Genomic DNA, 10431 nt, shown 5'->3' on the forward strand with positions numbered 1-10431 from the left:
ATTATGATTCAGTGTGAGGCATTCATGAATCATGGCCAGCTAACAAACTGATTTAGTGCCTGATGGAGTGGAAGCAAGTAAGAAAAAGGAAAATTCGAGTGAAAACAGGACAGAAAATTTACTCCAACTCCGAGACCCCAAACGCTCGTCCATCGAGAACACTCGGGAGCAAAAACAGGAGTTCAGACCCGGGCCCACCCCGCCCTGTGCATCACTGTAAATATAACAATATCATATTAAATTATGTAATTGTTTTGAATTCAAAATCCTGCTCCTCACATACAAGGTCTTAAATAATCAGGCCCCATCTTATCTTAATGACCTTGTAGTACCATATCACCCTATTAGAGCACTTCGCTCTCACACTGCAGGCCTACTTGTTGTTCCTAGAGTATTTAAAAGTAGAATGGGAGGCAGAGCCTTCAGTTTTCAGGCCCCTCTTCTGTGGAACCAGCTTCCAGTTTGGATTCAGGAGACAGACACCATCAATGACAGAAATCCACCTGTGGGCCTCCGATTTTCTAGTGTTAGTGACCACACAGGTCGCCTGACAGGAGGCAAGCTGTCCTTAAATCCAAGCGGTCCAGCTCACTGCAGTCTGTGACTGTTGCTGCCAACTGGTTGGATTCTACACATAAAATATGCCGAGCTGGATCGTTCCGCAGAGGCTACGTCACTGTTTGTGGAGGAATTTCTGAATTTGTGCTGCTTATCACATCTCACAGAGACGAGATGTAGAGCAGACACACACACACATATGTGGGGAGGGGTCTCATTCTAATCTCATCTTCTGATTGGTCCATGCCTTCACAAACTCTCCCCGCTAATGACTTTACATTGAGAAATGTAAACTCTGACCAAATAAGGCCCAACAGTCTCTATTCTGCATCACTCACACACACACACACACACACACACACACACACACACACACACACTTTTATGGCTCACAGGAGGGGATCTAAACCATAAAATGAGCAGGTCACAGTTAAACCCAGCATACATGACTGCAGTCGACAGTGTGGGCGTGTCCATTGTTGTGGGTGTGGTGTGTTAGATCAGTGTCATAAACTCATTTCTGGTTAAACTGTGGCGAGTGGAAAAAAGTGGAAACCCTCACCCTCAGTGTTCAGAATAAAAGCTTTCTTAAACTCTCTCACAGCTCCACAGGTGGACGCTGCACATCTTTAAACAGGACTGTAACTCGTAGCACCATACGAATAATTAGTGCCACTTAGTCACATCCCAATAAAACGTCCCTCAGAGGCCACGCCCCTAAGAATGCAAACTTGATACAGTTTAAAAATTCTCCCTGTCCAGCTGTTATGGAGGGGGGACGTAGCTACAGGACAGCTGTTTGTGAAGGTGAATGAGATATGAGGCGATGTGGTTGTCACGTAAATGTTTCTTCTGAACATAAACCTCTGCATAAATGAAACTCTGCAGGCTCACTGACAGGAAACAAGATTTTAGCGACTGCTGCTCTTTAAGAAGAGGCCGAGAGCGTCGAGGAAATCCTGGAGAGCGGTGCTGATTCTGGAATGTTCTGCTGGAGCTGAGGGAATGAGACTCCAGCATAAAGATGACGTCACTGCGGACACATTTTAGGCTCCTATATGATGAAAGTGTAGAGCACCATCCAAAGACTGAAATGGAAACCAGATGAGCTGCAGCTGGAGAGGATGGGGGTGGGATGCTTCACTTCAGCGACGCAGAGCGGCTCACAGTATGGAAGTTCAACAGTGACAACAACAGGAAACAAACCTGCAGAGAAACTAATCTTTGTTTTACAGATATCAGCTTTATCAGTTTCATTTGTTCTGTTTTAAATATTAGTCTACAGATAAGAACACATTATTAACCACACAGCACACAGTTTCAACACTGAGCTTTTACATTCACAGCCTCAGCTCTGCAGTCAGCAGAGCTTTGAGATTCCACAGTGTCCGTGGACGTCTGCTGAACGTGTGCATCCCTGCGAGCTCCGGCAGAGCCTCGGCACGCGCTGAGACTCGCACGGCCATCCTCAGCCTCATCCTTAAAAACAGTCTGACTTCCTCTCCAACACATTTGTTTGAGTATTATTTGATTATCCAAACTTTGTCTGTTTTTGGTGTTTTTTAGTGCTAAATTGTCTTGTCTGAATTTTTATTTGGCACATTAAGCTCGATGTTACTCAAAGGCAGTGACTTGTGTAGTGGACGTATGTTTGTCTCCTACCCCAGAATTCCTCAGATTAATGCTGGGATGGATTTCATGACTCCTGGTTGAGCGGAAGACCCACAAACTTTGATGAATGAATTAAAAAACAAACAGAAACATACAGTGCGATCTTGGTGGTCTTGGCAATATTCAAATGAGCTCATATCAGGGGCCCGAAAGTAACTAAAATAATACCTCACAAAATGATAAGAAGTGTTTTCATTTTATATTTTGTGTTTGACTGTAACAGACGGTCACATCTTGTTTCAATATTTTAACTGACTGTTTTGTGTCCTTTTAAATGAAAGTAATAAAATTTTCATAGAATTTGTGCGAATGTTGTTTTCTCAAGATTATATTTTTAGCATCTTCATCCCAGTGATGTTTAGGACGTTAGAAACAGAGGAACTGATCAGAAATAGGGGTAAAAAAAAAAGAATTTCCTGATTCAAATCGACTTTAGTCTGAATAAATCGATCTCGATTCATTAAATCCTGAATGGATTTATAAATATAAATGTACTTTATCAGAAACTCCAGAATCTCAGGTTAAAGCTAACCAAACTATTTCTACAACCAGCAAACAGCTCAAACAGGAAATGAGAGCAAACACATGTAAACACAGAGCGTGGATCGTCCACAGACACGCCGTCGGGGCTGAAACACTCACAGATTCTGAAGCTGAAGGTTTCATCACTCTGACCAAAACTGACTGAACCAGCAGCGAAAGAAGCTCAAACTACGCTTCACGTCTGAGAAACATCGTCATGAATTCTCTGACTTTGGCTGCTTTACTTCCTGCACAGCTCTCTCTCTCTCAGTGCACTCAGAGACCAGTTTACCATCACATCTCTGTTTTCTGCATTATTCTCTGCTCATCACGCCGCAGCCTGCTGCTGTGCTCAGTGCTGTCGGCCTCTGACGGCAAAGCCTCATCTCTGCTGTTCAAACTGAAGACATTGAGACTTAAACGATTGCTCAGCTGTGTCTGTAATCAAACTGTGACTCTGCTTCACTTCAGCAGCATCAGGTCATGTTCACATGTTGATTCATGGTTTGCTTCAGTTTTTGATCGACTGCAGAATATTTTGAAGGTTCTTTGCTATAAAAAGCCAGAACAGGAAAATCTGCTTCCTGTTTTATCCTCAGTTACTTTGACACAAAGACGTCTGCTGTGATGCTCACACCTCTGATGGAGTCTCACAGTGTCAGCTTGGTTTTATAGATATAAAGTATGGATATGTGCTGATAAATGATCAGAGTTATAATATTTCAGACTGAGTGTGAATCGACTTGATTATAGAAATCAGTGAGGACACCCAGCCCTAATCAGAAAGTATTGATCTTCCATGCATTCTGGCGCCGACTCCACCCGAGCCTCCAGCAAACTTTTCTCATGCAGTGAACGCTAACAGCCGATGATTTTATAACCTGAAATGTGAAAAGCTGACTCTGAGTTTCGACACTCAGCACTTTGATTATGATAAAAAAAACAAAACTGATGTCCTTGTTAATTTCCAGCAGGAGTGCCAAACAGTTTCTACTGAAAATGAAAAAATGGATTTTGGATTTTAGAATATTTGAGACATTTCAGAGTGAGCAGTATTCTCCTTCAGATGAAGTCACAGGCACACTGCAGCATCACAGGCTGAGGCTAACAAAGCCAAAGTCTACAAACAGCAGGTAACAAAACCATAAAACCCAACGAGCAGAAGAAGCCTGGTCTTTTGTTTTTTACAGACTTCTGATGATCACCAATAAAAAACTGCACCTCATCACGTCTCAGTGATGAACCACAAAGGTAAAACATCTGAAGGACTAAAAATGAAACAATCGTCACAAAAACCACTGCAGGAAAAAAAACGTTGCATATTTGGAGTATTAAAAAGCCTCCATAGACTCATTTACTTCAGAGATAAAATGCAAATAATGTACTTTAAATCCATCTGCTAGTCTGCAGTTGCTTTGCATGCATAATAATCATTAGTAGTAATGAATAATTTCCCCACACTTGTCCTCCTTTAAAGGAAACATTCATAGGTAAGAGTCACCTTTCTACAGCTTTACACTATATTCATGTTAAAACTGAAATAAAGGAGTTCACAGTTTAAAACTGACGAGTTTCTGAACTAATGAAAACTCAACTTTGTGCACAAAGAAGCTGCATGAACATCAGCCTTTGAATCAAAGCCCCGCACTATCTGCTCTTTTTCCCCAATTAAATGGCTGCAGCCATCCTACCCATGCACAGGAGACACTTACAGTTGTGCCGCTCTGCGTCCGTACCCTCACACATACAGCACACGAGTCCTAAAGCCATATAGGGAGCTGTAACTTGTTCTGCAGGAAACGCCTTCCTGCTGTCTCCACTCCTCCCACCAGCCTGCAGAGGGGGAGAAGTGATTGCTCATGTGAGTGTAACTCATATAACTAAAGAAACCAGGTTGGTCTGTGGAGTTTGCATTTTCTTCTGCAGGAAACCTGCTTCCTGTTTTCTTCCTTGAACTTTTGAATGGGCGACATACTTGGTTGCTTCTTGGTTGTTTCAGAGGACACACACTTGTGGGTTCTTCAGAGGGTGCTGATATAACAAGTGTACAGACGTTCAGATGAACCAGACCAAACATAGTGTGTGCTTACAGCTTTGACTTCATCGATTATCAGCGCACCTCATTCCCTCATTATTAGCTCATTATGTGCTTCTCTAGGAAAATCCCGCCTTCTTCAGAGGAACAGACCCTGCATACTGTAAACCCACTTTGGAAATAACCCAAGACCCTGGTACAGGCCCCGCCTTTTCCTTGGAGCCCCCATGACAGGAAACTGGTTCCTGGTGCCAATAACAGTCAGCGACGGTCCGATTCTGGCAAACCTTCACCGCACCGCCTCGAAAATGAGACGACTCCCACTTTCCCAACATCTGCTCGAGAAACAAAAAGACTTATTGACTTATTGCAGTGCACTTGTTCACTGGGGAAGGTTTTTCTGCCCTACAAGAAAATCCAAGAAGAGAATTCTCATCACTGAAGCAGCTTAAAGCGAAACATGAGCCACAAACCCCATCTGCCTCCATCTCACCCTGTCCCGAGGCCAAAAGGCAAAATGTTTCAGCTTGTACACATCTGGATGTGCATTAAGAAATCGGACTGTAAACTGAACGCTGATCAATGACATTTAAAAACTAAAATCCTATCAGAAACAGGAGCTCGGACTTCCTGGAGTCCCGAACCCTGAGGCTGCCACTGAGTTTTATATTTGGTATTGTTTCTTTACTGGTATTTTTTGTCTTATTTGTAGTTTGGATCTTCCTGGATTGTTTTACTTATGTTTACGTTCTCAGATCCTCATAGATGTAGTATAGCCTGTGTGTTATGGGTTGGTGTGTTTGGGGTGTGACAAAGGAGACACAGGAGAGAGAAAACTAAGGTGTAACAAAAAGTGAGCCATTTATTAGGCTGATAGCAAAAACAAAATCAAGGCAAGCGAACTGGAGAAAGTAACCTGAAACCTAAACTGGGACAAACTAAAGCTATGACATGAACACAGCCTGAACAGGAACATGAGGAAAACCTGAGACATGAAACACACGAACCGACACTGAACAGAGGGAGACAGGGAAGTGGAAACACCTGGAAACACAGCTGACACAAATGAACCTGAACGCCACAGAGGAAGTAAAAGTAAACACACCGAACATGGAACAGCAGACTCTTCATGGGGAGACACAGAACACAAGGAGAGACTCATGGAAACAGATAAGGGGGACGAGTAACAGTAAAACAGAGGACAAGACAGACTTATACAGGAAACAGAAAAGACACACATGGAGACATAAAGAAACCTAACTAGACTCAACCAAACCCCAACTAAAATAATAACACAAGAACTTCACATCGTTAAACAAACATCACAAAATAAACTGAAAATACTGGGTCACAGATCCAGGCCCTGACACTATGATTCTGCTTGTGTTGTAGTTTTTAGTCCTGGAGTTTCTGGTTTAGTCACCTCCCCGTGTTCCTGGTGTCAGTTTGTAGAGTCTGCCGTCTGTTTCTTTACTTCCTGTTTTTTAGTTTCTCGTGCTCGGTGATTCGTTTTTCTCTCCTCGTTTCTTGTTGTTTTGATTGAGTTCAGCTGTGTTTCCCAGGTGTCTGCTCTCTGCTCATCAGTGTCCTGTGTATTTAGAGTAGCTGTCTTCCCTTTAGTCTTAGTCAGTGTATCTGTTTCCTCCAGCTTAGTTAAGAGTTTACGCTCTTTTTGCTCTTTGCTGTATGGGCATTCTCCCTGTTTGCACTCTGGGTCCTCACTCTCAATATGATCTGCACTGTCTCCAGACTTTGACTCGTCGACACTCTGTTACAGTGACCTCACAGCAGCCATGTTATTGGTCACATGATGTCATTAAACATGCTCCAAAAGGCTCCAACAGCATAAACACGGTCCACAGGTCCAGTTCAGGTCAAGCTAGCAGACAGCTAGCATCTAAAGCTGCCTGTGTCACCATCCACCTGTCAGTCAAAGAGGCCACGCCCCTAATAATGCACCGGGTAGATTATTTGTTGGTCACAGGGGTAAAGTTACCAGAAAATAGCAAAACTGTTCAGGAAACAGTCAAATCTGCTGAAATGAAGAGAAATACCTGCATCAGCCTTTAAAACCCACACAGACAAACGTGTTAGTCACGCTGCTTACACACTGACATCATGGAGCTGTGACTCTCAGAGACATTAACAACATCTTTAAAATAAATTAAAAAAATAAACACTGCTGGAAACAGCTGTGTGTGTGTGTGTGCATGTGTGTGTGTGTACCGAGGGGAGATGTTCATTTAAAGTTGTTCGAGACATGTCCTGCTGTGATGGCGGCTCAAATATTCCTCTTACTCTCAGTCTGGGACCAGACTTCGGCACTTCCTGTGATCCAGACAGTTCTATATGTAACAGATCTTTGTTGGTGTTTTCACGTCAGTGTTATTCATACAGCACCAACAGCAACGGCCACCTCAACGTGCTTTATATTGTGAGGTGAAGCCCCTACAAGAACCCAGCGTTTGAATGATTTCCTGCGGCTCTTTTATTCTTCGGTGCTCCTTCTTGCACTCCTTGATGGCTGAAGGACTGTGAGATATTATTTCACTTCTACAGTTTACTGAGTGCTGGAGGAGCTTTGTAGAACTGTTCTATTAGCAGCTGTATGAGAAACACCTCACTGTGTAAAGACCAAACTGTTGTGATGATGCTGATTGCAGCATGCGCACATGGAAAGGTGGGAGAGCCGCGCCATGCTGCCAAACACAAATTACACATGAAAAAAAGACTTCTTTTGTCTACAGTGCTCCTAATTAATCTAATTTTCTAAAGCAGGATAATTAACCACGTCTGCTGTGTGTCCACTTTAATATCCGCTTGTAAAAACTCTGGGGACATTTTACAGATGTTGAAAACACCACATATTTAGGCAGCAGGGTGTTTGTGTCTGTCAGGAAATATCAGAGGCAGCAGCTTCTGTGAAACACGGCGCTCATCGTTACGGGTTCACAGACAAAGAGAATCCACCCGGTCCTGGTGCTGGCCCGGGTCTCCAGGAGCCCCGAGCAGGAAACACTCTGATATGTGACGGCGCAAACGGCGGATCGTCGCGGCCCAGCCGGATGCTTCTTATCAGAGTCTGCTGCTCTCAGCAGTGACTGTACTGTGGCCATAATGACGTCGAAACATAAACAGTACAGTATCCTCTCTGATACTGACACAGGAATTCAAAAACACTTTGATAAGATGAAGGAAGATGACATGAGAGGGTCACGAGCCTCAGCAGCAAACACAAACCGACGAGTGACATCACCGTGATGTCACCTATTGCATCATCAGTCACTGACAGACGTTCAGCTTTAGGACTTCGGGGCTGAATCCTTCTGGACCTTCGTGTTTTCCTCGCTTGCTTTTCACTTTCACCCGCTGGCGATGTTTACAGGTTGGAGATGATTAACGATTAGCTGTGTTTGGGGTTAAAATGATCTCGTTCTGGATTTAGTTTTTAACTGAGAGACGCACGACTGGTCAGATTTTAAGCGCGAGCTGAAACACGTCCCAGGGCGAATGAACCACGCTTACATCAGCCCACGGCTGCAGAATTGTGCGGGCCTCGCTCTGCTCTCACACCACGAGCAACACAAATTTGACACTACAGGAGAAGCGCAGTGTTTGGCACACGGAGAGCCGCCTGGCTGTGAACACATGCGCAGAGGCAGCCTGAAGTTCTGCTCTGTGAACAAGCACGCCGTGTACGGTCCAAACCAGATACATAATCATAAAGTTTAACTAACCGCAGCAACACACAGAGAGTCCAGACCGAGGCTGATGTCTCTGTCAGAGCACAGGGCTGGATCCCAACTGTCCCGGAGGATCCGAGCCGGCTGCAGCTGTTTTCCTCCCGTCCTTCCCCCTGATGCTCCTCTGAACATCTGCCAGTGCGTTCTTGGCCTCGAAGCAGAAAGCGTACAAGCTGAAAATTGTCTCCTCAGCTGCTAGTGATGCTGTAGGTCTCTGAAACACAGGCCGCAGTGATGCGCCTCTGCAGCTTTATTCAGACGTGTGTGTTTTAAATAACTGCATGATGAAGATGAGATGTGATGCTGATTGTCTCTGCGGTGAGACGCCAGAAAATGATCTGAAGTCAGCCGTTTAGAATAAAGAGGCAGTTTCACTTCACACACTCAGACAGCTTGAACTGCACCCAGGCCGTAAACTTCCTACTACAAACCTTAACAGATCTAACTTTGTCATGCAGAGTGTGCACGTGACAGCAGCCAGTCTGCTGAACTACAGGCCCAGTATCACACTGAGACAGCTGCCAGATCAGGAAATCTCCCAGCTTTGATGAGAAAGCGATCAAGTTGCAGAAAACACAGCAGATGGGTGACAGAAGAAGACAATAAGAAGTCTACACCGATGTGCTGGTGAGGAGCTAATAATGCTAACAGTCCTCCAGCTTAAGCAGCCATGTTTGCCTCTGCCTCCTGATATGAGCCACAGAAACTGTTAAAGTCTCCCACCTCTCCAGAACATTAAGTACAATTCAGTTTCATTTATAAAGCAACAGCAGCTGCCTCAGGCTGTTTGGTATTGTAAGGTAAGGATCTACCATAAAACACCTGCATGTACAGTTATTCCTTCTTTCTCTCTGATCGTTGAATCTTCTGAAAATTAATTCAGGAGTTATAAAGTTTCTGCATCATCCTGTGAACAAGTTCATGGGAGTCTATGGGGGCTGACTCACTGCTGCCTCTGCTGGACATCAGAGGAACTGCAGTCACAGTAGATGTCACCTGTTTGGTTTGTGTCATGAAGTTTTTGTGTCTGTGTGATGCACTCAGACTATTTACACAGCTTGCTAACCAAGCTAACTAGCATCAGCTGATTAATATGGCCACGCCCAGATTTAAAACAAACAAACAAACAGCCTTCAGAACTGGACTCCACTAACCGATGGCTGCTGTCATGGTGGAGTGACATACCTCCGTCCTGAGAAATGAACAGTGCTCCTGTTGGCTGGCAGAGCTGGTCCTGCAGCAGCTGTCAGTGTTGAAGGTCACGTGACACCCGAGCCCCAAACCAAAGCTGTGGAACAAAAAAACAAAAAGTGTCACGTAGACCAGATGATGATCAGAAATATTTCTTTGAGAATAAAGTATCAGCAGAAATATAGAAGACTGCAGGAACCTGTGCGTGGATGCACCAGTGACGGCAGCATCGTCCTGCTCTGAGCCTGCGTCACACCACAGGAAGTTCATTGCAGGAATCACTGTGGAGCTTTTACAGCTCACTGAACGAAAACGAATGACATTTAATCTCAGACCTCAAAAAAGTTCAAAATCCTGAAGGAACAAATGCAATTTTGTGACGAACCACATTTAAAGTCAATCAGCTCTGATATTTTACCAACACTGGACCCCAAGTCATATAAAAACCTCATTGAAATGTTTAATCTAAATGAAAATGACTTAATCTCAGTTAGTCTTCCAACCAAACAAGCTAAACCCACACTCACCGCTCCGGCTGTCGGCAGGAAAAATAAACAATGGCATTAATCACTGGTAAGATATCAGAGGAAAGAGTGTCTGCTGTGGACCCTTCCCTGTGGATTATGGTGCTCTTTGCTGGCCTTTCAGGGGTGTGGATATTACAACAAAGATCACAGGCATGACCTCACAAATGTGTATACACACACACAC

General features: G+C 44.1%; 1 protein-coding gene across 4 annotated transcripts in view; it reads right to left on the minus strand.

Moving 5' to 3' along the window:
• Nucleotides 1-10020, minus strand: part of col6a4a (collagen, type VI, alpha 4a) — a 75345-nt gene extending 65325 nt beyond the window's left edge. For 2 of the 4 annotated variants that reach the window (XM_019364407.1, XM_019364406.1), the window contains exon 1: nt 4464-4590. The gene's annotated coding sequence lies outside the window, so the exon portion shown is untranslated. Of the gene's footprint in view, nt 1-4463; nt 4592-9714; nt 9818-9919 lie in introns of those variants that run through there. The other 2 variants (XM_019364405.2, XM_019364404.1) reach the window with 2 other exon arrangements.
• Nucleotides 10021-10431: the final 411 nt, after the last annotated feature.

The sequence above is a fragment of the Oreochromis niloticus genome, linkage group LG11 (genome assembly GCF_001858045.2).
Source record: "Oreochromis niloticus isolate F11D_XX linkage group LG11, O_niloticus_UMD_NMBU, whole genome shotgun sequence".
NCBI lineage: Eukaryota > Metazoa > Chordata > Actinopteri > Cichliformes > Cichlidae > Oreochromis > Oreochromis niloticus.